The sequence below is a fragment of the Rhea pennata genome, chromosome 12 (genome assembly GCF_028389875.1).
Source record: "Rhea pennata isolate bPtePen1 chromosome 12, bPtePen1.pri, whole genome shotgun sequence".
Lineage (NCBI taxonomy): Eukaryota > Metazoa > Chordata > Aves > Rheiformes > Rheidae > Rhea > Rhea pennata.
This window is the reverse complement of record NC_084674.1, coordinates 24,100,418-24,127,046: the sequence shown is the minus strand read 5'-3', so window position 1 is coordinate 24,127,046 and position 26,629 is coordinate 24,100,418. Positions and strand designations below refer to the sequence as shown.

At 59.9% G+C, this 26,629-nt stretch overlaps 4 non-coding genes across 4 annotated transcripts; all 4 read left to right on the top strand.

Moving 5' to 3' along the window:
• Nucleotides 1–1,177: 1,177 nt before the first annotated feature.
• On the top strand, nt 1,178–1,249 carry TRNAE-CUC (transfer RNA glutamic acid (anticodon CUC)). The gene has a single exon. It is a non-coding gene; the product is annotated as a tRNA-Glu (tRNA).
• Nucleotides 1,250–9,333: 8,084 nt separating this feature from the next.
• Nucleotides 9,334–9,405, top strand: TRNAE-CUC (transfer RNA glutamic acid (anticodon CUC)). Its single transcript has one exon. It is a non-coding gene; the product is annotated as a tRNA-Glu (tRNA).
• Nucleotides 9,406–17,486: 8,081 nt separating this feature from the next.
• On the top strand, nt 17,487–17,558 carry TRNAE-CUC (transfer RNA glutamic acid (anticodon CUC)). The gene has a single exon. It is a non-coding gene; the product is annotated as a tRNA-Glu (tRNA).
• Nucleotides 17,559–25,638: 8,080 nt separating this feature from the next.
• Nucleotides 25,639–25,710, top strand: TRNAE-CUC (transfer RNA glutamic acid (anticodon CUC)). The gene has a single exon. It is a non-coding gene; the product is annotated as a tRNA-Glu (tRNA).
• Nucleotides 25,711–26,629: the final 919 nt, after the last annotated feature.

Genomic DNA, 26,629 nt, shown 5'->3' with positions numbered 1-26,629 from the left:
GGAGGAAGCCCAGAGGGGCGGTCCTTGCTGGGCTGCAATAGGTATGCCAAGGCACCACCAGCAGGGGCCCAAAGAACTTGTCTGCAAGCTCTTTGGGGTAGTTGACCCATTCGGATGCAGGGAGCCTTGAGCTGTTCAGCATCCAACTGACGCCTCGTCAGGGCACCGCGCGCTGCGCAGAACGCCTCCGTGCCGAGTGGCACTGGCGTGGTTGTCTTTAGTTCTAAGGAAATCCCATCGAAACTCTGCTCATCATTTCTGCTGTTGAGCAAAAGGCCATTTACGTGAAAACACACTGCTTCACGTCACAAAAAGGACAAGAACGCACCGGTGGCATCGTGGCCAGGTGCCAAGTGAGTGCTGCCTACAGCCGCCTCTGTTTGGATGAACCGCCTAAGGTTATGCTGCGGGCAGGTGACGCGTGCAGCACAGCCGCAGCCATGAAGACAGTGTGTGCCGGGGCTCAGCATGAGCCAGGAGATGCCAAGGAAGCCGGGGGAGATGCCTGGGCTGTCAGGGCTGGGGCCTCACCCTCCAGAGCGCGTCCCACCTGCCCCCAGGGAGGGAGAAGGGCAGGTCGGGATTCGGAGGGAGGCAGCCCTGAGCCCAGGCCCTCCAGGCACCTCCATGGTGATGGGGCCACGCCAAAGCGGGCTACAAGTGAGGGGAAGGGATATATATTTCCCAGGGAAAATGGGGAAATCTCTCTGCTCTTCCCCGGGGCGGTGACACCTCTGTGCCTGTGACCTCAAGAGCCCCCTCTGATGGCACAGTGAGGCTGAGGTCACAGTGGGACGCGCTGCATCACAGGCAGGTCTCCCCGGGCCCGTGGCGGTGTCCGCACTCGCCTGCGAGGCCCAGGCACTGGCCAGCTGCTGCTCGCTGCTGCTCTTTGGAGCCGCTCCGCAGCCAGGAGAGCACGCAGGAGGCAGCAAGGGCACGCAGAAGGGGCCCTTGCCGTCAGGCAGAGGAGCAGGGGCACATTGGACAGGAGTCTTGGGCGAGGAGACGAGAAGAGCGTCCTCTTCCCCTGCCTGCAGAGGCGAGCTAAGGGCAAGGGAGCAAGGGAGATGGAGGGCTGCTGGACCGAGACCATCAGCCCCGACCAGAAGTCCTTGTTCCCAACGCTCCTGCAGCTCTCCACCAAAGGTAAGGGCTTCGGGGGCTGCTTTAGGGCTCCCTGGTGGTCTAGTGGTTAGGATTCGGCGCTCTCACCGCCGCGGCCCGGGTTCGATTCCCGGCCAGGGAAGGATTTTAGCTCAGAGGGCTGTCAGCAGCAGCGCAGGGGCTAGTTGGAGGCCTGTAGCTAGGGGAGTTCCCCAGGGCTCGGTACTGGGGCCGGTCCTCTTCCAACTTCTTCATCAATGCCCTGCATGAAGGGACAGAGTGCCTCCTCAGCAAATTTGCTCGTGACACCAACCTGGGAAGAGTGGCTGAGACACCTGAGGGGGCTCTGCTGCCATTCAGAGAGATTGGGACAGGCTGGAGAGTTGGGCGCAGAGGAACCTCACAAAGTTCAGCAAGGGCAAGTGCAGGGCCCTGCACCTAGGGAGGAATAACCCCAGGCACCAGTACATGCTGGGGCTCACCTGCTGCAAAGCAGCTCGCTAGAGAAGGACCTGGGAGTCCTGGTGGACAACAAGTTGACCACGAGCCAGCAATGTGCTCTGGTGGCCAAGGCGGACAATGGTGTCTCCTGGGGTGCAGTAGGGAGAGCGGTGCCAGCAGGTCAAGGCAGGTGAGCCTGGCCCTCTGCGCAGCCCTGCTGAGGCCTCATCTTGACAACTATGCCCAGTTCTAGGCTCCCCAGTGCAAGAGAGTCGTGGAGCTACTGGAGAGAGTCCAGTGCAGGGCTACAAAGATAGTTAAGGGACTGGACTATCTCCCCTAGGAGGAAAGGCTGCGAGAGCTGGGCCTGTTTAGCCTGGAGAGGAGAGGACTGAAGGGGGGTTGTTACACATTGACATACAAATACCTTAAGGGGGAACGGGGGTGTCAAGGGGATGGGGCTGAACTCTTCAGTAGCGCCATGCGACAGGACAAGACGCAATGGGCACAAACTGAAACACTGGAGGTTCCGCCTGAACATCCTCTCCTTACTGTGAGAGTGACAGAGCACTGCAACAGGTTGCCCGGAGAGGTTGTGGAGTCCCCTTCTCTGGAGATCTTCAAAACCCGCCTGGACGCAATCCTGGATGCAATCCTGCCTAACATGCTCTAGGTGACCCTGCTTGAGCAGCGGGTTGGACTAGACGACCTCCAGAGATCCCTCCCAACCCATTCTGTGATTCCCCAGCTGCCCACGAGACTCTTAGCTGTCCAAATTGCTGTGCAGCCGGGGCTGTGGGGGTGGCTGCGCAGGGCTGCCACCAGAGCCTGCCTGGCCTGGGAGCAAAGGGGTGGCACGTCCCAGAGGGCTGGGCCTGACATGTCTTTCCCTTGCTTTCCAGAGATTATTGCTATTTGGGACGCCGTGTCCAACTACATCCTGGAAGAGATGATGCGGGACAAGGTGGGCTGGTGCCCTGGTCGCCCTCGCCCCGCAGGGCTTCAGCTCTCCAGAGAGCACAGGGTGCCCGGGAGCAACGCTTCCCCCAGCCCCACGGCAGCACACCTCCGCTGGCCCGTGTGCTGCAGAGCAGCTTTGGGGCCAGCCCCGAGAGAAAAAACGGGCAGCTTTAGTGTGAGAAAGCGTTTGGCACCTCCCAGAGCTGCTCTCTTCCCTGTGGCCCCACACAAAAGACCAGGCAGAGAGACAGAGGTCTGTGCCAGGGCTCTTGGAAACCTTTAGGATCTCCTCTAGCCGAGGGATGATAACAAACCCTTTGAGGAGGCTGAGGACACGATCCGCTGAATGCGCCTCTTCTCTAAAGCCTTCCTAAGTGCCGCATTGCACGCCAGCAGTGGGGAGGGCACAGAGCAGGGTTCCCACGCGCCGACAAACAGCACTTTCTCCATCTCCACGAGACTTACTTGTTGGGGTGGGGGGGCCTTTGTGTCTTTGCTGTGTGCAGGGTGTCCTGCTAGAGGGGCTCGGCACCTTCTGCACGGTCCGAGAGCCACTGCGCCTTGGCAAAGGTCACGTGCTGATGGTTCGAAGGCCTGTCTTCCAGCTGGGCATGGACATGGTCTGGCTGCAGGGGCTCAAGTGCCCCAAAGTGACCCTCCCCGGTAAGACGGCAGCGGCCACCCTCGGCTTCCCCCGGCCACATCACGCACGGGCTTTGTGGGCGGGTGCTCCCGACTCTTTGGGAGGGGCAGGCAGAAGTAGCAATGCCCAACTTCATCCCTCTGCAGAGAGCTCTTTCCGAGAAGGACCTTCTCTGCAGTAGTCTGCACTACGGAATATCGCACACCGTCGCGCTGGCTCTCTCTTGGAACTGCCCTAACACCTGGCTCCACGCCATTCACCTTTCTTGATGGCCCAGCCGTGGAACTTTGGCCTGCTGTGGCAGTGACGTTGCTCCTCTTCCGTGCAGACACCATCAAGGTCAAGCCGCTGAATTACCGGCACTTGTCCCGGGCCACCTCCTTCTCGAGGCGCGTGGTGGAAGACTGCGTGGAAGAGACCATCCGCTTGTTCTCTTCCCACGTGCGGAACAACGAGAAGGTCGCCTTTGCCTTCAGGGACGTCGGGGTTCTGGCCCGCCAAAAAGACAAAGTGCACATGAGGTTTTATCCCCACTGCACGCAGCGACTGGAGGGCACTGCAAGCCTGATTGCCGCCCTCTGCAGTGTAAGTTGCTCAGGTTTCCCCGGCTACTTGCATTTCTTTGGCCACCCTATCGCAGGGCCAACCTGATGTTTCATTGGCCAGCCTGGACCTGGCAGGTTAATCAAACGCCTTCCCCAGGCCTTGCTGCCAACGCAAAGGGAGCACCTCCTGACTTTCTTGCCCCTTACACCTACAGAAAGCCTGGCAGTGTTACCTGCCAGGCGCTGGTCTTTGCTCTGCAGCTTCTCCACACCACAAGGAGGGGGCTAATGTTTTCAGCAGAGAGCTTTGAGGACGGGTTTGGAGGGACAACCTCCACTTGGAGCAGCAGAATGCTCTGCCGCCTTCAGCAGCCAGCAGAGAACTGCCTTGGAAGCCTCCTAATGGGTCTGTGTTACCTTGCAGAAACTGCAGATGACGGATCTATCCCTTTCCAGCGAACCTACTGCCCTGGGGAGCCGGCCTAGCTCGTTGCACGTGTTCCCGAGGTGAGCGCCTTTCCTTTGCAGCCCTTGGCCAACCGAGCAGGCAGCTTCTCAGCTGCTGCTCGAGACTCTGCACTGCCAGAGCTCGACACTCAGCACCGAGCTGGGAGTAACTCACACACACTGAACGCTTCCCACTTAAGTCATGCTCGCTTTGGGCTACACGTGTCTTTGCCTGGAGCGACCGGGAATGCTGACTGCATTTCTCCTGCCCAACCTGCCCTGCTTCCCATCAGAAAGAAGGCGCTGCACACAGCGAGGAATTTAGGCTACACCTTCTGACTTTTGGGGGAGAGTGCCAAAAAGAAGCCCCCAAAGAGCTGCACATGGACACAAAGCAGGTTTAGCTCAGCTGGTTAGAGCATGGTGCTGCTAATGCCAAGGTTGCGGATTCAGTCCCTGTATGGGCTATGCTGAGGGTTGGACTAGATGACCTCCAGAGGTCCCTTCCAACCTTGCCATTCTATGATCCTATGAAAGGAGGTGGGGTGCGGGAAGGTCTCAAAGGGCAGTGAGGAGGATCAGTGGCCCCCAGGCTGCAAAGGAGAGACGATGGCCTTCCTTCAAAGCTGGGTGGTTGTCTTTTGGTTGCCAGGTTTCAGCTCACTGTGCAAGGCAGCCCAAAGGCCCCGGCTGCCCCTGCCATCTGTCCGCAGGAGAAGGAGCTGGAGGAAGAGCTCGCAGGCCTCAGGAGCAGCAAAGGTCAGGGAAAAGCTGCCTGCAGACCCAGTTGAGTCCCTCTCCCATGCTGGGTGACAGCAGCCCAGTGAAAACGCGCTCGCTGCTCTGAAGAGCTTCCTTCTCTCCTCCTCACAGAGCAGCGTCCTGGCAAGCTCCTGCAGCACCGCGAGGAGCTTTCTCTCCCCGTGCTGCCAACCTGGGGGGAAGGCAGGCAGCGGCAAGGCACGGAGAGCAAGCCTGCTGCCAGGTGAGAGCCTTGGCGGAAGGGCTGAGGGGGACACTTGTACCTGCGCAGGGCAGACATCCCCTTTGGACACGCAGGCTCCAAAAGCCTTCTGACACATGGCTCAGCAAAGGCTGCCCGCTTGCTGGATGGCAAGCACACGCAGGTTTGCGGGAGCGCCTCACGTTGCCTTTGTTTTCTTCCAGCGTCCCGACCTTTTGGGGAGCTGAATGCAAATCTTTATTAGCAAACATCTCCTGCCCTTGTCCTAACGCACCCTGGTGTGTCTCCTCAGGAGCCCGAGGAAGCAGACAGCCCCCATCCTGGGCACCACCCTGCAGAAGGAAGCTGCCCTTAAGTACCTCCCACATCCTCCCGCCGGACCTCGGAGCCGCCGTGTCCCCGCCACTCCCAGGGGGGCAGCACAGGTGCGTGATGGGGCTCTGGCTAATCCTTGCATCTCAGCAACTCGTCGCAAAGCTCTGGCCTGCGAGACTCCCTCCACAAAGGGCCCTCAGTGCATGGCCACCAGAGCCGTCGGGGGCCTCTTTGGCTGCCGCTTTGGGGCGTAGTCAGGTGCTGCTGTTACAAGAGCTTTCCAGCCTGCCTTCCGCTGAAAAGCCTGCCAAAGAGGGATGGTGGTGAGGCTCAAGACAAGCGGTGGGAGAGCGGGTGAAAAGCAAAAGCCAACAGTGGCCTGCCCAGAAGCCCTGCCCAAACAGACAAGACTAATGCTCTTGCCTTTCCCTGGCCCCGCAGCATGCAGCCTGCCCTGCCACGCAGAGCTTCGGGACAGCTGCCCACGGCTCCCTCTCCAAAGGCAAGCAGAGGCAGCACCAAGCACCGTGGGAGGAGCAGCAGCTCTCTGCACTGGAGAACCGCGCCCGGCGCCAGGCCCAGGTACAGGCTGCCTTGCACGGCCCTCTGCAAAAGGGCATTTCCCTCATCCAGGCCGGCAGCGGAGCCTTGCAGGCAGCAGGGCCCAGGCAGACTGCTGCCTCCAAGGAGCTGCGCCCAGCCTGGTCCACCCCTTCCCAGGGGGCAGACGGCTGCGGCCAGAGCAGGGCCCAGAAGCAGCCAGGTGCTGTAGCAAGGGCAGCTGGTGGTGGATGCCTCCCTGGCGGGCAGCCTCTGCCTGCGGTGCCTGCCTTCAAGGACTATACAAGGACTAAGTGCGGCCCCTGCGGGACAGTGCTGTCTCACCCGTTCACCCCTCCATGCTGAAACCATTTCTTCTTCTTCTCCTTGCAAAACAGATCACGCTGCTGGAGAAGGAATTTGACCACGAGCAGCACCGTTACCCAGACACGGACATGCTGGGGAGGCCCCTGCAAAGGTTAGCCTGTGTGGGTGGGCAAGCTCAGAGTCAGGGCCTGGGCACGGGCGAGAGGCTGTGCAGGTGCCAGGACCCCAAATCCGTCAGCTCCAGGGCACATCCTACAACAGCCCCTGGTTTCTTCCAATGGGAGTTTGCAGGGGCTGCGGCCGGAAGGGGCCAGGAGGCTCCCAGGAGAGCAGGAGACGGACTTTGTCACTCCAATTGCAGGCAAGTGTCCCCGCAAGCCATGCAGAAAATGCAGCTTCTGACTTCCTACAAAGTCCTTCGGGACAGGTGGAAGGAGAGGGTGCAACAAAACCGGCAGAGGCTGAGGAAGTAGGAGGAGGAGCGCCGGTAAATACCACGCGACCCGGGCGGGTTCCCCCCTTTCCGCAGTGCCCTTCCTGCCATGGCCCCGGGGACAGAGGGTCTTCTGCAGCCCCACCTCAGGGGACAGAAGCAGCCTTGGAGCCCGGCCTGGGCTCACACATCCTGCCCACTCAAAGGGGGAGGGGGGTGCCGGTGCACCCAAACCTTTCCAGTGGCACAACATCTTCCTCCTGAACCCTGCAGCACTTTGGTGATGGGCCGCCTCCAGAGCAGACAGCAGCAGGACCGCATGCTGGGCACTTACCGCCAAAATGGCATTTCTCCATGGAAATAAAGGGGCTTTCCAAGTGGCTGTGAGTCTTTCCTCGGTGGGGTGTGAAAGTGCAAGGGGCAGCAAGGCAGCTTCAGAGGGGCCGGGAAGAGGCAGACGGGAGCAGGCACAGCTTCAGCAACCAGCCGGAGATGCCACAGAGGGGCAGAGAGGCCCATGAAGGCAAGGAGCCAAGGCTTCTCCTGCTGCAAGAGGAGATGCAGAGACTGTGGTGCGGTGGGCTCCTCATGTTGCTGAGGACTCAAAGAAGAGCTGACGGCAACACCTGCATCTCCCTCCCCCACACCCTTCTCTCCTCCATCCCATTCAGGCCGAGGGAATAAATCAGAGCAACAGCCAGCAACAGGCTGCCCGCAAGACGCTTGGCCTCCACAGCTCGGTCTCCTTCTCCTCACCCTGTGCTGGACAGCGTCAGCTCCCCAGAGGATGCACACATTTATCAGGGTCACACACTGCAGAAGCATGGTGGAACCCTGCCACTGAACTAGATGCAGCTTAAAGCCAAGACCTGAAAGACCCTGGGTTTCATCAGGGGCTCCTTGACGTTCTCGTGCTTAGCAGCTCTCTTCCCGGAAGAAAATCTCCTCTGCCACAATCTCTGCTCTTCCTCTGCTACTGGACACAGAAGGAGAAGCAAGACTAACCTCCTTATGGTTGCCGCAGTCCAACAGGCTCCCTGGGGGGTGCAGAATGTAACCAAGGGTGGAGACCATGGAAGGCATAAAGTTGGAGACCTAAGGTGGCCTCCTGAGGGCACAAAGCCACAGAGCTGTCTTAGGAAACAGGGGAGGCCTTCCCCTGGTGCCTGAGGGGAGCAGAAGCTCAGGGGAAGTGATTAAAGGATGGCAAACAAAACAGGCAGAGCGTGTCTGGGGTCATGTAGGCCCCAGCACGGGTGCAGCCGAGCACACTGGGGGCCCTACGCTGGCCATGGCACAGCTTCTTGAGCCCCACAAAAACTCCACCTCTGGCCTTCCTCTTCCTACAGAAAGGGACTACACAGAGATTAGCTGAGCAGCAGTCACACTCTTCTGATGGGAATGCATCAGCAGGCCTGGGGTCACTTTGAGAACTGGGAGGAAGCCCAGAGGGGCGGTCCTTGCTGGGCTGCAATAGGTATGCCAAGGCACCACCAGCAGGGGCCCAAAGAACTTGTCTGCAAGCTCTTTGGGGTAGTTGACCCATTCGGATGCAGGGAGCCTTGAGCTGTTCAGCATCCAACTGACGCCTCGTCAGGGCACCGCGCGCTGCGCAGAACGCCTCCGTGCCGAGTGGCACTGGCGTGGTTGTCTTTAGTTCTAAGGAAATCCCATCAAAACTCTGCTCATCATTTCTGCTGTTGAGCAAAAGGCCATTTACGTGAAAACACACTGCTTCACGTCACAAAAAGGACAAGAACGCACCGGTGGCATCGTGGCCAGGTGCCAAGTGAGTGCTGCCTACAGCCGCCTCTGTTTGGATGAACCGCCTAAGGTTATGCTGCGGGCAGGTGACGCGTGCAGCACAGCCGCAGCCATGAAGACAGTGTGTGCCGGGGCTCAGCATGAGCCAGGAGATGCCAAGGAAGCCGGGGGAGATGCCTGGGCTGTCAGGGCTGGGGCCTCACCCTCCAGAGCGCGTCCCACCTGCCCCCAGGGAGGGAGAAGGGCAGGTCGGGATTCGGAGGGAGGCAGCCCTGAGCCCAGGCCCTCCAGGCACCTCCATGGTGATGGGGCCACGCCAAAGCGGGCTACAAGTGAGGGGAAGGGATATGTTTCCCAGGGAAAATGGGGAAATCTCTCTGCTCTTCCCCGGGGCGGTGACACCTCTGTGCCCGTGACCTCAAGAGCCCCCTCTGATGGCACAGTGAGGCTGAGGTCACAGTGGGACGCGCTGCATCACAGGCAGGTCTCCCCGGGCCCGTGGCGGTGTCCGCACTCGCCTGCGAGGCCCAGGCACTGGCCAGCTGCTGCTCGCTGCTGCTCTTTGGAGCCGCTCAGCAGCCAGGAGAGCACGCAGGAGGCAGCAAGGGCACGCAGGAGGGGCCCTTGCCGTCAGGCAGAGGAGCAGGGGCACATTGGACAGGAGTCTTGGGCGAGGAGACGAGAAGAGCGTCCTCTTCCCCTGCCTGCAGAGGCGAGCTAAGGGCAAGGGAGCAAGGGAGATGGAGGGCTGCTGGACCGAGACCATCAGCCCCGACCAGAAGTCCTTGTTCCCAACGCTCCTGCAGCTCTCCACCAAAGGTAAGGGCTTCGGGGGCTGCTTTAGGGCTCCCTGGTGGTCTAGTGGTTAGGATTCGGCGCTCTCACCGCCGCGGCCCGGGTTCGATTCCCGGCCAGGGAAGGATTTTAGCTCAGAGGGCTGTCAGCAGCAGCGCAGGGGCTAGTTGGAGGCCTGTAGCTAGGGGAGTTCCCCAGGGCTCGGTACTGGGGCCGGTCCTCTTCCAACTTCTTCATCAATGCCCTGCATGAAGGGACAGAGTGCCTCCTCAGCAAATTTGCTCGTGACACCAACCTGGGAAGAGTGGCTGAGACACCTGAGGGGGCTCTGCTGCCATTCAGAGAGATTGGGACAGGCTGGAGAGTTGGGCGCAGAGGAACCTCACAAAGTTCAGCAAGGGCAAGTGCAGGGCCCTGCACCTAGGGAGGAATAACCCCAGGCACCAGTACATGCTGGGGCTCACCTGCTGCAAAGCAGCTCGCTAGAGAAGGACCTGGGAGTCCTGGTGGACAACAAGTTGACCACGAGCCAGCAATGTGCTCTGGTGGCCAAGGCGGACAATGGTGTCTCCTGGGGTGCAGTAGGGAGAGCGGTGCCAGCAGGTCAAGGCAGGTGAGCCTGGCCCTCTGCGCAGCCCTGCTGAGGCCTCATCTTGACAACTATGCCCAGTTCTAGGCTCCCCAGTGCAAGAGAGTCGTGGAGCTACTGGAGAGAGTCCAGTGCAGGGCTACAAAGATAGTTAAGGGACTGGACTATCTCCCCTAGGAGGAAAGGCTGCGAGAGCTGGGCCTGTTTAGCCTGGAGAGGAGAGGACTGAAGGGGGGTTGTTACACATTGACATACAAATACCTTAAGGGGGAACGGGGGTGTCAAGGGGATGGGGCTGAACTCTTCAGTAGCGCCATGCGACAGGACAAGACGCAATGGGCACAAACTGAAACACTGGAGGTTCCGCCTGAACATCCTCTCCTTACTGTGAGAGTGACAGAGCACTGCAACAGGTTGCCCGGAGAGGTTGTGGAGTCCCCTTCTCTGGAGATCTTCAAAACCCGCCTGGACGCAATCCTGGATGCAATCCTGCCTAACATGCTCTAGGTGACCCTGCTTGAGCAGCGGGTTGGACTAGACGACCTCCAGAGGTCCCTCCCAACCCATTCTGTGATTCCCCAGCTGCCCACGAGACTCTTAGCTGTCCAAATTGCTGTGCAGCCGGGGCTGTGGGGGTGGCTGCGCAGGGCTGCCACCAGAGCCTGCCTGGCCTGGGAGCAAAGAGGTGGCACGTCCCAGAGGGCTGGGCCTGACATGTCTTTCCCTTGCTTTCCAGAGATTATTGCTATTTGGGACGCCGTGTCCAACTACATCCTGGAAGAGATGATGCGGGACAAGGTGGGCTGGTGCCCTGGTCGCCCTCGCCCCGCAGGGCTTCAGCTCTCCAGAGAGCACAGGGTGCCCGGGAGCAACGCTTCCCCCAGCCCCACGGCAGCACACCTCCGCTGGCCCGTGTGCTGCAGAGCAGCTTTGGGGCCAGCCCCGAGAGAAAAAACGGGCAGCTTTAGTGTGAGAAAGCGTTTGGCACCTCCCAGAGCTGCTCTCTTCCCTGTGGCCCCACACAAAAGACCAGGCAGAGAGACAGAGGTCTGTGCCAGGGCTCTTGGAAACCTTTAGGATCTCCTCTAGCCGAGGGATGATAACAAACCCTTTGAGGAGGCTGAGGACACGATCCGCTGAATGCGCCTCTTCTCTAAAGCCTTCCTAAGTGCCGCATTGCACGCCAGCAGTGGGGAGGGCACAGAGCAGGGTTCCCACGCGCCGACAAACAGCACTTTCTCCATCTCCACAAGACTTACTTGTTGGGGTGGGGGGGCCTTTGTGTCTTTGCTGTGTGCAGGGTGTCCTGCTAGAGGGGCTCGGCACCTTCTGCACGGTCCGAGAGCCACTGCGCCTTGGCAAAGGTCACGTGCTGATGGTTCGAAGGCCTGTCTTCCAGCTGGGCATGGACATGGTCTGGCTGCAGGGGCTCAAGTGCCCCAAAGTGACCCTCCCCGGTAAGACGGCAGCGGCCACCCTCGGCTTCCCCCGGCCACATCACGCACGGGCTTTGTGGGCGGGTGCTCCCGACTCTTTGGGAGGGGCAGGCAGAAGTAGCAATGCCCAACTTCATCCCTCTGCAGAGAGCTCTTTCCGAGAAGGACCTTCTCTGCAGTAGTCTGCACTACGGAATATCGCACACCGTCGCGCTGGCTCTCTCTTGGAACTGCCCTAACACCTGGCTCCACGCCATTCACCTTTCTTGATGGCCCAGCCGTGGAAATTTGGCCTGCTGTGGCAGTGACGTTGCTCCTCTTCCGTGCAGACACCATCAAGGTCAAGCCGCTGAATTACCGGCACTTGTCCCGGGCCACCTCCTTCTCGAGGCGCGTGGTGGAAGACTGCATGGAAGAGACCATCCGCTTGTTCTCTTCCCACGTGCGGAACAACGAGAAGGTCGCCTTTGCCTTCAGGGACGTCGGGGTTCTGGCCCGCCAAAAAGACAAAGTGCACATGAGGTTTTATCCCCACTGCACGCAGCGACTGGAGGGCACTGCAAGCCTGATTGCCGCCCTCTGCAGTGTAAGTTGCTCAGGTTTCCCCGGCTACTTGCATTTCTTTGGCCACCCTATCGCAGGGCCAACCTGATGTTTCATTGGCCAGCCTGGACCTGGCAGGTTAATCAAACGCCTTCCCCAGGCCTTGCTGCCAACGCAAAGGGAGCACCTCCTGACTTTCTTGCCCCTTACACCTACAGAAAGCCTGGCAGTGTTACCTGCCAGGCGCTGGTCTTTGCTCTGCAGCTTCTCCACACCACAAGGAGGGGGCTAATGTTTTCAGCAGAGAGCTTTGAGGACGGGTTTGGAGGGACAACCTCCACTTGGAGCAGCAGAATGCTCTGCCGCCTTCAGCAGCCAGCAGAGAACTGCCTTGGAAGCCTCCTAATGGGTCTGTGTTACCTTGCAGAAACTGCAGATGACGGATCTACCCCTTTCCAGCGAACCTACTGCCCTGGGGAGCCGGCCTAGCTCGTTGCACGTGTTCCCGAGGTGAGCGCCTTTCCTTTGCAGCCCTTGGCCAACCGAGCAGGCAGCTTCTCAGCTGCTGCTCGAGACTCTGCACTGCCAGAGCTCGACACTCAGCACCGAGCTGGGAGTAACTCACACACACTGAACGCTTCCCACTTAAGTCATGCTCGCTTTGGGCTACACGTGTCTTTGCCTGGAGCGACCGGGAATGCTGACTGCATTTCTCCTGCCCAACCTGCCCTGCTTCCCATCAGAAAGAAGGCGCTGCACACAGCGAGGAATTTAGGCTACACCTTCTGACTTTTGGGGGAGAGTGCCAAAAAGAAGCCCCCAAAGAGCTGCGCATGGACACAAAGCAGGTTTAGCTCAGCTGGTTAGAGCATGGTGCTGCTAATGCCAAGGTTGCGGGTTCAGTCCCTGTATGGGCTATGCTGAGGGTTGGACTAGATGACCTCCAGAGGTCCCTTCCAACCTTGCCATTCTATGATCCTATGAAAGGAGGTGGGGTGCGGGAAGGTCTCAAAGGGCAGTGAGGAGGATCAGTGGCCCCCAGGCTGCAAAGGAGAGACGATGGCCTTCCTTCAAAGCTGGGTGGTTGTCTTTTGGTTGCCAGGTTTCAGCTCACTGTGCAAGGCAGCCCAAAGGCCCCGGCTGCCCCTGCCATCTGTCCGCAGGAGAAGGAGCTGGAGGAAGAGCTCGCAGGCCTCAGGAGCAGCAAAGGTCAGGGAAAAGCTGCCTGCAGACCCAGTTGAGTCCCTCTCCCATGCTGGGTGACAGCAGCCCAGTGAAAACGCGCTCGCTGCTCTGAAGAGCTTCCTTCTCTCCTCCTCACAGAGCAGCGTCCTGGCAAGCTCCTGCAGCACCGCGAGGAGCTTTCTCTCCCCATGCTGCCAACCTGGGGGGAAGGCAGGCAGCGGCAAGGCACGGAGAGCAAGCCTGCTGCCAGGTGAGAGCCTTGGCGGAAGGGCTGAGGGGGACACTTGTACCTGCGCAGGGCAGACATCCCCTTTGGACACACAGGCTCCAAAAGCCTTCTGACACATGGCTCAGCAAAGGCTGCCCGCTTGCTGGATGGCAAGCACACGCAGGTTTGCGGGAGCGCCTCACGTTGCCTTTGTTTTCTTCCAGCGTCCCGACCTTTTGGGGAGCTGAATGCAAATCTTTATTAGCAAACATCTCCTGCCCTTGTCCTAACGCACCCTGGTGTGTCTCCTCAGGAGCCCGAGGAAGCAGACAGCCCCCATCCTGGGCACCACCCTGCAGAAGGAAGCTGCCCTTAAGTACCTCCCACATCCTCCCGCCGGACCTCGGAGCCGCCGTGTCCCCGCCACTCCCAGGGGGGCAGCACAGGTGCGTGATGGGGCTCTGGCTAATCCTTGCATCTCAGCAACTCGTCGCAAAGCTCTGGCCTGCGAGACTCCCTCCACAAAGGGCCCTCAGTGCATGGCCACCAGAGCCGTCGGGGGCCTCTTTGGCTGCCGCTTTGGGGCGTAGTCAGGTGCTGCTGTTACAAGAGCTTTCCAGCCTGCCTTCCGCTGAAAAGCCTGCCAAAGAGGGATGGTGGTGAGGCTCAAGACAAGCGGTGGGAGAGCGGGTGAAAAGCAAAAGCCAACAGTGGCCTGCCCAGAAGCCCTGCCCAAACAGACATGACTAATGCTCTTGCCTTTCCCTGGCCCCGCAGCATGCAGCCTGCCCTGCCACGCAGAGCTTCGGGACAGCTGCCCACGGCTCCCTCTCCAAAGACAAGCAGAGGCAGCACCAAGCACCGTGGGAGGAGCAGCAGCTCTCTGCACTGGAGAACCACGCCCGGCACCAGGCCCAGGTACAGGCTGCCTTGCACGGCCCTCTGCAAAAGGGCATTTCCCTCATCCAGGCCGGCAGCGGAGCCTTGCAGGCAGCAGGGCCCAGGCAGACTGCTGCCTCCAAGGAGCTGCGCCCAGCCTGGTCCACCCCTTCCCAGGGGGCAGACGGCTGCGGCCAGAGCAGGGCCCAGAAGCAGCCAGGTGCTGTAGCAAGGGCAGCTGGTGGTGGATGCCTCCCTGGCGGGCAGCCTCTGCCTGCGGTGCCTGCCTTCAAGGACTATACAAGGACTAAGTGCGGCCCCTGCGGGACAGTGCTGTCTCACCCGTTCACCCCTCCATGCTGAAACCATTTCTTCTTCTTCTCCTTGCAAAACAGATCACGCTGCTGGAGAAGGAATTTGACCACGAGCAGCACCGTTACCCAGACACGGACATGCTGGGGAGGCCCCTGCAAAGGTTAGCCTGTGTGGGTGGGCAAGCTCAGAGTCAGGGCCTGGGCACGGGCGAGAGGCTGTGCAGGTGCCAGGACCCCAAATCCGTCAGCTCCAGGGCACATCCTACAACAGCCCCTGGTTTCTTCCAATGGGAGTTTGCAGGGGCTGCGGCCGGAAGGGGCCAGGAGGCTCCCAGGAGAGCAGGAGACGGACTTTGTCACTCCAATTGCAGGCAAGTGTCCCCGCAAGCCATGCAGAAAATGCAGCTTCTGACCTCCTACAAAGTCCTTCGGGACAGGTGGAAGGAGAGGGTGCAACAAAACCGACAGAGGCTGAGGAAGGAGGAGGAGCACCGGTAAATACCTCGAGACCTGGGCGGGTTCCCCCCTTTCCGCAGTGCCCTTCCTGCCATGGCCCCGGGGACAGAGGGTCTTCTGCAGCCCCACCTCAGGGGACAGAAGCAGCCTTGGAGCCCGGCCTGGGCTCACACATCCTGCCCACTCAAAGGGGGAGGGGGGTGCCGGTGCACCCAAACCTTTCCAGTGGCACAACATCTTCCTCCTGAACCCTGCAGCACTTTGGTGATGGGCCGCCTCCAGAGCAGACAGCAGCAGGACCGCATGCTGGGCACTTACCGCCAAAATGGCATTTCTCCATGGAAATAAAGGGGCTTTCCAAGTGGCTGTGAGTCTTTCCTCGGTGGGGTGTGAAAGTGCAAGGGGCAGCAAGGCAGCTTCAGAGGGGCCGGGAAGAGGCAGACGGGAGCAGGCACAGCTTCAGCAACCAGCCGGAGATGCCACAGAGGGGCAGAGAGGCCCATGAAGGCAAGGAGCCAAGGCTTCTCCTGCTGCAAGAGGAGATGCAGAGACTGTGGTGCGGTGGGCTCCTCATGTTGCTGAGGACTCAAAGAAGAGCTGACGGCAACACCTGCATCTCCCTCCCCCACACCCTTCTCTCCTCCATCCCATTCAGGCCGAGGGAATAAATCAGAGCAACAGCCAGCAACAGGCTGCCCGCAAGACGCTTGGCCTCCACAGCTCGGTCTCCTTCTCCTCACCCTGTGCTGGACAGCGTCAGCTCCCCAGAGGATGCACACATTTATCAGGGTCACACGCTGCAGAAGCATGGTGGAACCCTGCCACTGAACTAGATGCAGCTTAAAGCCAAGACCTGAAAGACCCTGGGTTTCATCAGGGGCTCCTTGACGTTCTCGTGCTTAGCAGCTCTCTTCCCGGAAGAAAATCTCCTCTGCCACAATCTCTGCTCTTCCTCTGCTACTGGACACAGAAGGAGAAGCAAGACTAACCTCCTTATGGTTGCCGCAGTCCAACAGGCTCCCTGGGGGGTGCAGAATGTAACCAAGGGTGGAGACCATGGAAGGCATAAAGTTGGAGACCTAAGGTGGCCTCCTGAGGGCACAAAGCCACAGAGCTGTCTTAGGAAACAGGGGAGGCCTTCCCCTGGTGCCTGAGGGGAGCAGAAGCTCAGGGGAAGTGATTAAAGGATGGCAAACAAAACAGGCAGAGCGTGTCTGGGGTCATGTAGGCCCCAGCACGGGTGCAGCCGAGCACACTGGGGGCCCTACGCTGGCCATGGCACAGCTTCTTGAGCCCCACAAAAACTCCACCTCTGGCCTTCCTCTTCCTACAGAAAGGGACTACACAGAGATTAGCTGAGCAGCAGTCACACTCTTCTGATGGGAATGCATCAGCAGGCCTGGGGTCACTTTGAGAACTGGGAGGAAGCCCAGAGGGGCGGTCCTTGCTGGGCTGCAATAGGTATGCCAAGGCACCACCAGCAGGGGCCCAAAGAACTTGTCTGCAAGCTCTTTGGGGTAGTTGACCCATTCGGATGCAGGGAGCCTTGAGCTGTTCAGCATCCAACTGACGCCTCGTCAGGGCACCGCGCGCTGCGCAGAACGCCTCCGTGCCGAGTGGCACTGGCGTGGTTGTCTTTAGTTCTAAGGAAATCCCATCAAAACTCTGCTCATCATTTCTGCTGTTGAGCAAAAGGCCATTTACGTGAAAACACACTGCTTCACGTCACAAAAAGGACAAGAACGCACCGGTGGCATCGTGGCCAGGTGCCAAGTGAGTGCTGCCTACAGCCGCCTCTGTTTGGATGAACCGCCTAAGGTTATGCTGCGGGCAGGTGACGCGTGCAGCACAGCCGCAGCCATGAAGACAGTGTGTGCCGGGGCTCAGCATGAGCCAGGAGATGCCAAGGAAGCCGGGGGAGATGCCTGGGCTGTCAGGGCTGGGGCCTCACCCTCCAGAGCGCGTCCCACCTGCCCCCAGGGAGGGAGAAGGGCAGGTCGGGATTCGGAGGGAGGCAGCCCTGAGCCCAGGCCCTCCAGGCACCTCCATGGTGATGGGGCCACGCCAAAGCGGGCTACAAGTGAGGGGAAGGGATATGTTTCCCAGGGAAAATGGGGAAATCTCTCTGCTCTTCCCCGGGGCGGTGACACCTCTGTGCCCGTGACCTCAAGAGCCCCCTCTGATGGCACAGTGAGGCTGAGGTCACAGTGGGACGCGCTGCATCACAGGCAGGTCTCCCCGGGCCCGTGGCGGTGTCCGCACTCGCCTGCGAGGCCCAGGCACTGGCCAGCTGCTGCTCGCTGCTGCTCTTTGGAGCCGCTCAGCAGCCAGGAGAGCACGCAGGAGGCAGCAAGGGCACGCAGGAGGGGCCCTTGCCGTCAGGCAGAGGAGCAGGGGCACATTGGACAGGAGTCTTGGGCGAGGAGACGAGAAGAGCGTCCTCTTCCCCTGCCTGCAGAGGCGAGCTAAGGGCAAGGGAGCAAGGGAGATGGAGGGCTGCTGGACCGAGACCATCAGCCCCGACCAGAAGTCCTTGTTCCCAACGCTCCTGCAGCTCTCCACCAAAGGTAAGGGCTTCGGGGGCTGCTTTAGGGCTCCCTGGTGGTCTAGTGGTTAGGATTCGGCGCTCTCACCGCCGCGGCCCGGGTTCGATTCCCGGCCAGGGAAGGATTTTAGCTCAGAGGGCTGTCAGCAGCAGCGCAGGGGCTAGTTGGAGGCCTGTAGCTAGGGGAGTTCCCCAGGGCTCGGTACTGGGGCCGGTCCTCTTCCAACTTCTTCATCAATGCCCTGCATGAAGGGACAGAGTGCCTCCTCAGCAAATTTGCTCGTGACACCAACCTGGGAAGAGTGGCTGAGACACCTGAGGGGGCTCTGCTGCCATTCAGAGAGATTGGGACAGGCTGGAGAGTTGGGCGCAGAGGAACCTCACAAAGTTCAGCAAGGGCAAGTGCAGGGCCCTGCACCTAGGGAGGAATAACCCCAGGCACCAGTACATGCTGGGGCTCACCTGCTGCAAAGCAGCTCGCTAGAGAAGGACCTGGGAGTCCTGGTGGACAACAAGTTGACCACGAGCCAGCAATGTGCTCTGGTGGCCAAGGCGGACAATGGTGTCTCCTGGGGTGCAGTAGGGAGAGCGGTGCCAGCAGGTCAAGGCAGGTGAGCCTGGCCCTCTGCGCAGCCCTGCTGAGGCCTCATCTTGACAACTATGCCCAGTTCTAGGCTCCCCAGTGCAAGAGAGTCGTGGAGCTACTGGAGAGAGTCCAGTGCAGGGCTACAAAGATAGTTAAGGGACTGGACTATCTCCCCTAGGAGGAAAGGCTGCGAGAGCTGGGCCTGTTTAGCCTGGAGAGGAGAGGACTGAAGGGGGGTTGTTACACATTGACATACAAATACCTTAAGGGGGAACGGGGGTGTCAAGGGGATGGGGCTGAACTCTTCAGTAGCGCCATGCGACAGGACAAGACGCAATGGGCACAAACTGAAACACTGGAGGTTCCGCCTGAACATCCTCTCCTTACTGTGAGAGTGACAGAGCACTGCAACAGGTTGCCCGGAGAGGTTGTGGAGTCCCCTTCTCTGGAGATCTTCAAAACCCGCCTGGACGCAATCCTGGATGCAATCCTGCCTAACATGCTCTAGGTGACCCTGCTTGAGCAGCGGGTTGGACTAGACGACCTCCAGAGGTCCCTCCCAACCCATTCTGTGATTCCCCAGCTGCCCACGAGACTCTTAGCTGTCCAAATTGCTGTGCAGCCGGGGCTGTGGGGGTGGCTGCGCAGGGCTGCCACCAGAGCCTGCCTGGCCTGGGAGCAAAGAGGTGGCACGTCCCAGAGGGCTGGGCCTGACATGTCTTTCCCTTGCTTTCCAGAGATTATTGCTATTTGGGACGCCGTGTCCAACTACATCCTGGAAGAGATGATGCGGGACAAGGTGGGCTGGTGCCCTGGTCGCCCTCGCCCCGCAGGGCTTCAGCTCTCCAGAGAGCACAGGGTGCCCGGGAGCAACGCTTCCCCCAGCCCCACGGCAGCACACCTCCGCTGGCCCGTGTGCTGCAGAGCAGCTTTGGGGCCAGCCCCGAGAGAAAAAACGGGCAGCTTTAGTGTGAGAAAGCGTTTGGCACCTCCCAGAGCTGCTCTCTTCCCTGTGGCCCCACACAAAAGACCAGGCAGAGAGACAGAGGTCTGTGCCAGGGCTCTTGGAAACCTTTAGGATCTCCTCTAGCCGAGGGATGATAACAAACCCTTTGAGGAGGCTGAGGACACGATCCGCTGAATGCGCCTCTTCTCTAAAGCCTTCCTAAGTGCCGCATTGCACGCCAGCAGTGGGGAGGGCACAGAGCAGGGTTCCCACGCGCCGACAAACAGCACTTTCTCCATCTCCACAAGACTTACTTGTTGGGGTGGGGGGGCCTTTGTGTCTTTGCTGTGTGCAGGGTGTCCTGCTAGAGGGGCTCGGCACCTTCTGCACGGTCCGAGAGCCACTGCGCCTTGGCAAAGGTCACGTGCTGATGGTTCGAAGGCCTGTCTTCCAGCTGGGCATGGACATGGTCTGGCTGCAGGGGCTCAAGTGCCCCAAAGTGACCCTCCCCGGTAAGACGGCAGCGGCCACCCTCGGCTTCCCCCGGCCACATCACGCACGGGCTTTGTGGGCGGGTGCTCCCGACTCTTTGGGAGGGGCAGGCAGAAGTAGCAATGCCCAACTTCATCCCTCTGCAGAGAGCTCTTTCCGAGAAGGACCTTCTCTGCAGTAGTCTGCACTACGGAATATCGCACACCGTCGCGCTGGCTCTCTCTTGGAACTGCCCTAACACCTGGCTCCACGCCATTCACCTTTCTTGATGGCCCAGCCGTGGAAATTTGGCCTGCTGTGGCAGTGACGTTGCTCCTCTTCCGTGCAGACACCATCAAGGTCAAGCCGCTGAATTACCGGCACTTGTCCCGGGCCACCTCCTTCTCGAGGCGCGTGGTGGAAGACTGCATGGAAGAGACCATCCGCTTGTTCTCTTCCCACGTGCGGAACAACGAGAAGGTCGCCTTTGCCTTCAGGGACGTCGGGGTTCTGGCCCGCCAAAAAGACAAAGTGCACATGAGGTTTTATCCCCACTGCACGCAGCGACTGGAGGGCACTGCAAGCCTGATTGCCGCCCTCTGCAGTGTAAGTTGCTCAGGTTTCCCCGGCTACTTGCATTTCTTTGGCCACCCTATCGCAGGGCCAACCTGATGTTTCATTGGCCAGCCTGGACCTGGCAGGTTAATCAAACGCCTTCCCCAGGCCTTGCTGCCAACGCAAAGGGAGCACCTCCTGACTTTCTTGCCCCTTACACCTACAGAAAGCCTGGCAGTGTTACCTGCCAGGCGCTGGTCTTTGCTCTGCAGCTTCTCCACAACACAAGGAGGGGGCTAATGTTTTCAGCAGAGAGCTTTGAGGACGGGTTTGGAGGGACAACCTCCACTTGGAGCAGCAGAATGCTCTGCCGCCTTCAGCAGCCAGCAGAGAACTGCCTTGGAAGCCTCCTAATGGGTCTGTGTTACCTTGCAGAAACTGCAGATGACGGATCTACCCCTTTCCAGCGAACCTACTGCCCTGGGGAGCCGGCCTAGCTCGTTGCACGTGTTCCCGAGGTGAGCGCCTTTCCTTTGCAGCCCTTGGCCAACCGAGCAGGCAGCTTCTCAGCTGCTGCTCGAGACTCTGCACTGCCAGAGCTCGACACTCAGCACCGAGCTGGGAGTAACTCACACACACTGAACGCTTCCCACTTAAGTCATGCTCGCTTTGGGCTACACGTGTCTTTGCCTGGAGCGACCGGGAATGCTGACTGCATTTCTCCTGCCCAACCTGCCCTGCTTCCCATCAGAAAGAAGGCGCTGCACACAGCGAGGAATTTAGGCTACACCTTCTGACTTTTGGGGGAGAGTGCCAAAAAGAAGCCCCCAAAGAGCTGCGCATGGACACAAAGCAGGTTTAGCTCAGCTGGTTAGAGCATGGTGCTGCTAATGCCAAGGTTGCGGGTTCAGTCCCTGTATGGGCTATGCTGAGGGTTGGACTAGATGACCTCCAGAGGTCCCTTCCAACCTTGCCATTCTATGATCCTATGAAAGGAGGTGGGGTGCGGGAAGGTCTCAAAGGGCAGTGAGGAGGATCAGTGGCCCCCAGGCTGCAAAGGAGAGACGATGGCCTTCCTTCAAAGCTGGGTGGTTGTCTTTTGGTTGCCAGGTTTCAGCTCACTGTGCAAGGCAGCCCAAAGGCCCCGGCTGCCCCTGCCATCTGTCCGCAGGAGAAGGAGCTGGAGGAAGAGCTCGCAGGCCTCAGGAGCAGCAAAGGTCAGGGAAAAGCTGCCTGCAGACCCAGTTGAGTCCCTCTCCCATGCTGGGTGACAGCAGCCCAGTGAAAACGCGCTCGCTGCTCTGAAGAGCTTCCTTCTCTCCTCCTCACAGAGCAGCGTCCTGGCAAGCTCCTGCAGCACCGCGAGGAGCTTTCTCTCCCCATGCTGCCAACCTGGGGGGAAGGCAGGCAGCGGCAAGGCACGGAGAGCAAGCCTGCTGCCAGGTGAGAGCCTTGGCGGAAGGGCTGAGGGGGACACTTGTACCTGCGCAGGGCAGACATCCCCTTTGGACACACAGGCTCCAAAAGCCTTCTGACACATGGCTCAGCAAAGGCTGCCCGCTTGCTGGATGGCAAGCACACGCAGGTTTGCGGGAGCGCCTCACGTTGCCTTTGTTTTCTTCCAGCGTCCCGACCTTTTGGGGAGCTGAATGCAAATCTTTATTAGCAAACATCTCCTGCCCTTGTCCTAACGCACCCTGGTGTGTCTCCTCAGGAGCCCGAGGAAGCAGACAGCCCCCATCCTGGGCACCACCCTGCAGAAGGAAGCTGCCCTTAAGTACCTCCCACATCCTCCCGCCGGACCTCGGAGCCGCCGTGTCCCCGCCACTCCCAGGGGGGCAGCACAGGTGCGTGATGGGGCTCTGGCTAATCCTTGCATCTCAGCAACTCGTCGCAAAGCTCTGGCCTGCGAGACTCCCTCCACAAAGGGCCCTCAGTGCATGGCCACCAGAGCCGTCGGGGGCCTCTTTGGCTGCCGCTTTGGGGCGTAGTCAGGTGCTGCTGTTACAAGAGCTTTCCAGCCTGCCTTCCGCTGAAAAGCCTGCCAAAGAGGGATGGTGGTGAGGCTCAAGACAAGCGGTGGGAGAGCGGGTGAAAAGCAAAAGCCAACAGTGGCCTGCCCAGAAGCCCTGCCCAAACAGACATGACTAATGCTCTTGCCTTTCCCTGGCCCCGCAGCATGCAGCCTGCCCTGCCACGCAGAGCTTCGGGACAGCTGCCCACGGCTCCCTCTCCAAAGACAAGCAGAGGCAGCACCAAGCACCGTGGGAGGAGCAGCAGCTCTCTGCACTGGAGAACCACGCCCGGCACCAGGCCCAGGTACAGGCTGCCTTGCACGGCCCTCTGCAAAAGGGCATTTCCCTCATCCAGGCCGGCAGCGGAGCCTTGCAGGCAGCAGGGCCCAGGCAGACTGCTGCCTCCAAGGAGCTGCGCCCAGCCTGGTCCACCCCTTCCCAGGGGGCAGACGGCTGCGGCCAGAGCAGGGCCCAGAAGCAGCCAGGTGCTGTAGCAAGGGCAGCTGGTGGTGGATGCCTCCCTGGCGGGCAGCCTCTGCCTGCGGTGCCTGCCTTCAAGGACTATACAAGGACTAAGTGCGGCCCCTGCGGGACAGTGCTGTCTCACCCGTTCACCCCTCCATGCTGAAACCATTTCTTCTTCTTCTCCTTGCAAAACAGATCACGCTGCTGGAGAAGGAATTTGACCACGAGCAGCACCGTTACCCAGACACGGACATGCTGGGGAGGCCCCTGCAAAGGTTAGCCTGTGTGGGTGGGCAAGCTCAGAGTCAGGGCCTGGGCACGGGCGAGAGGCTGTGCAGGTGCCAGGACCCCAAATCCGTCAGCTCCAGGGCACATCCTACAACAGCCCCTGGTTTCTTCCAATGGGAGTTTGCAGGGGCTGCGGCCGGAAGGGGCCAGGAGGCTCCCAGGAGAGCAGGAGACGGACTTTGTCACTCCAATTGCAGGCAAGTGTCCCCGCAAGCCATGCAGAAAATGCAGCTTCTGACCTCCTACAAAGTCCTTCGGGACAGGTGGAAGGAGAGGGTGCAACAAAACCGACAGAGGCTGAGGAAGGAGGAGGAGCACCGGTAAATACCTCGAGACCTGGGCGGGTTCCCCCCTTTCCGCAGTGCCCTTCCTGCCATGGCCCCGGGGACAGAGGGTCTTCTGCAGCCCCACCTCAGGGGACAGAAGCAGCCTTGGAGCCCGGCCTGGGCTCACACATCCTGCCCACTCAAAGGGGGAGGGGGGTGCCGGTGCACCCAAACCTTTCCAGTGGCACAACATCTTCCTCCTGAACCCTGCAGCACTTTGGTGATGGGCCGCCTCCAGAGCAGACAGCAGCAGGACCGCATGCTGGGCACTTACCGCCAAAATGGCATTTCTCCATGGAAATAAAGGGGCTTTCCAAGTGGCTGTGAGTCTTTCCTCGGTGGGGTGTGAAAGTGCAAGGGGCAGCAAGGCAGCTTCAGAGGGGCCGGGAAGAGGCAGACGGGAGCAGGCACAGCTTCAGCAACCAGCCGGAGATGCCACAGAGGGGCAGAGAGGCCCATGAAGGCAAGGAGCCAAGGCTTCTCCTGCTGCAAGAGGAGATGCAGAGACTGTGGTGCGGTGGGCTCCTCATGTTGCTGAGGACTCAAAGAAGAGCTGACGGCAACACCTGCATCTCCCTCCCCCACACCCTTCTCTCCTCCATCCCATTCAGGCCGAGGGAATAAATCAGAGCAACAGCCAGCAACAGGCTGCCCGCAAGACGCTTGGCCTCCACAGCTCGGTCTCCTTCTCCTCACCCTGTGCTGGACAGCGTCAGCTCCCCAGAGGATGCACACATTTATCAGGGTCACACGCTGCAGAAGCATGGTGGAACCCTGCCACTGAACTAGATGCAGCTTAAAGCCAAGACCTGAAAGACCCTGGGTTTCATCAGGGGCTCCTTGACGTTCTCGTGCTTAGCAGCTCTCTTCCCGGAAGAAAATCTCCTCTGCCACAATCTCTGCTCTTCCTCTGCTACTGGACACAGAAGGAGAAGCAAGACTAACCTCCTTACGGTTGCCGCAGTCCAACAGGCTCCCTGGGGGGTGCAGAATGTAACCAAGGGTGGAGACCATGGAAGGCATAAAGTTGGAGACCTAAGGTGGCCTCCTGAGGGCACAAAGCCACAGAGCTGTCTTAGGAAACAGGGGAGGCCTTCCCCTGGTGCCTGAGGGGAGCAGAAGCTCAGGGGAAGTGATTAAAGGATGGCAAACAAAACAGGCAGAGCGTGTCTGGGGTCATGTAGGCCCCAGCACGGGTGCAGCCGAGCACACTGGGGGCCCTACGCTGGCCATGGCACAGCTTCTTGAGCCCCACAAAAACTCCACCTCTGGCCTTCCTCTTCCTAAGAAAGGGACTACACAGAGATTAGCTGAGCAGCAGTCACACTCTTCTGATGGGAATGCATCAGCAGGCCTGGGGTCACTTTGAGAACTGGGAGGAAGCCCAGAGGGGCGGTCCTTGCTGGGCTGCAATAGGTATGCCAAGGCACCACCAGCAGGGGCCCAAAGAACTTGTCTGCAAGCTCTTTGGGGTAGTTGACCCATTCGGATGCAGGGAGCCTTGAGCTGTTCAGCATCCAACTGACGCCTCGTCAGGGCACCGCGCGCTGCGCAGAACGCCTCCGTGCCGAGTGGCACTGGCGTGGTTGTCTTTAGTTCTAAGGAAATCCCATCGAAACTCTGCTCATCATTTCTGCTGTTGAGCAAAAGGCCATTTACGTGAAAACACACAGCTTCACGTCACAAAAAGGACAAGAACGCACCGGTGGCATCGTGGCCAGGTGCCAAGTGAGTGCTGCCTACAGCCGCCTCTGTTTGGATGAACCGCCTAAGGTTATGCTGCGGGCAGGTGACGCGTGCAGCACAGCCGCAGCCATGAAGACAGTGTGTGCCAGGGCTCAGCATGAGCCAGGAGATGCCAAGGAAGCCGGGGGAGATGCCTGGGCTGTCAGGGCTGGGGCCTCACCCTCCAGAGCGCGTCCCACCTGCCCCCAGGGAGGGAGAAGGGCAGGTCGGGATTCGGAGGGAGGCAGCCCTGAGCCCAGGCCCTCCAGGCACCTCCATGGTGATGGGGCCACGCCAAAGCGGGCTACAAGTGAGGGGAAGGGATATGTTTCCCAGGGAAAATGGGGAAATCTCTCTGCTCTTCCCCGGGGCGGTGACACCTCTGTGCCCGTGACCTCAAGAGCCCCCTCTGATGGCACAGTGAGGCTGAGGTCACAGTGGGACGCGCTGCATCACAGGCAGGTCTCCCCGGGCCCGTGGCGGTGTCCGCACTCGCCTGCGAGGCCCAGGCACTGGCCAGCTGCTGCTCGCTGCTGCTCTTTGGAGCCGCTCAGCAGCCAGGAGAGCACGCAGGAGGCAGCAAGGGCACGCAGGAGGGGCCCTTGCCGTCAGGCAGAGGAGCAGGGGCACATTGGACAGGAGTCTTGGGCGAGGAGACGAGAAGAGCGTCCTCTTCCCCTGCCTGCAGAGGCGAGCTAAGGGCAAGGGAGCAAGGGAGATGGAGGGCTGCTGGACCGAGACCATCAGCCCCGACCAGAAGTCCTTGTTCCCAACGCTCCTGCAGCTCTCCACCAAAGGTAAGGGCTTCGGGGGCTGCTTTAGGGCTCCCTGGTGGTCTAGTGGTTAGGATTCGGCGCTCTCACCGCCGCGGCCCGGGTTCGATTCCCGGCCAGGGAAGGATTTTAGCTCAGAGGGCTGTCAGCAGCAGCGCAGGGGCTAGTTGGAGGCCTGTAGCTAGGGGAGTTCCCCAGGGCTCGGTACTGGGGCCGGTCCTCTTCCAACTTCTTCATCAATGCCCTGCATGAAGGGACAGAGTGCCTCCTCAGCAAATTTGCTCGTGACACCAACCTGGGAAGAGTGGCTGAGACACCTGAGGGGGCTCTGCTGCCATTCAGAGAGATTGGGACAGGCTGGAGAGTTGGGCGCAGAGGAACCTCACAAAGTTCAGCAAGGGCAAGTGCAGGGCCCTGCACCTAGGGAGGAATAACCCCAGGCACCAGTACATGCTGGGGCTCACCTGCTGCAAAGCAGCTCGCTAGAGAAGGACCTGGGAGTCCTGGTGGACAACAAGTTGACCACGAGCCAGCAATGTGCTCTGGTGGCCAAGGCGGACAATGGTGTCTCCTGGGGTGCAGTAGGGAGAGCGGTGCCAGCAGGTCAAGGCAGGTGAGCCTGGCCCTCTGCGCAGCCCTGCTGAGGCCTCATCTTGACAACTATGCCCAGTTCTAGGCTCCCCAGTGCAAGAGAGTCGTGGAGCTACTGGAGAGAGTCCAGTGCAGGGCTACAAAGATAGTTAAGGGACTGGACTATCTCCCCTAGGAGGAAAGGCTGCGAGAGCTGGGCCTGTTTAGCCTGGAGAGGAGAGGACTGAAGGGGGGTTGTTACACATTGACATACAAATACCTTAAGGGGGAACGGGGGTGTCAAGGGGATGGGGCTGAACTCTTCAGTAGCGCCATGCGACAGGACAAGACGCAATGGGCACAAACTGAAACACTGGAGGTTCCGCCTGAACATCCTCTCCTTACTGTGAGAGTGACAGAGCACTGCAACAGGTTGCCCGGAGAGGTTGTGGAGTCCCCTTCTCTGGAGATCT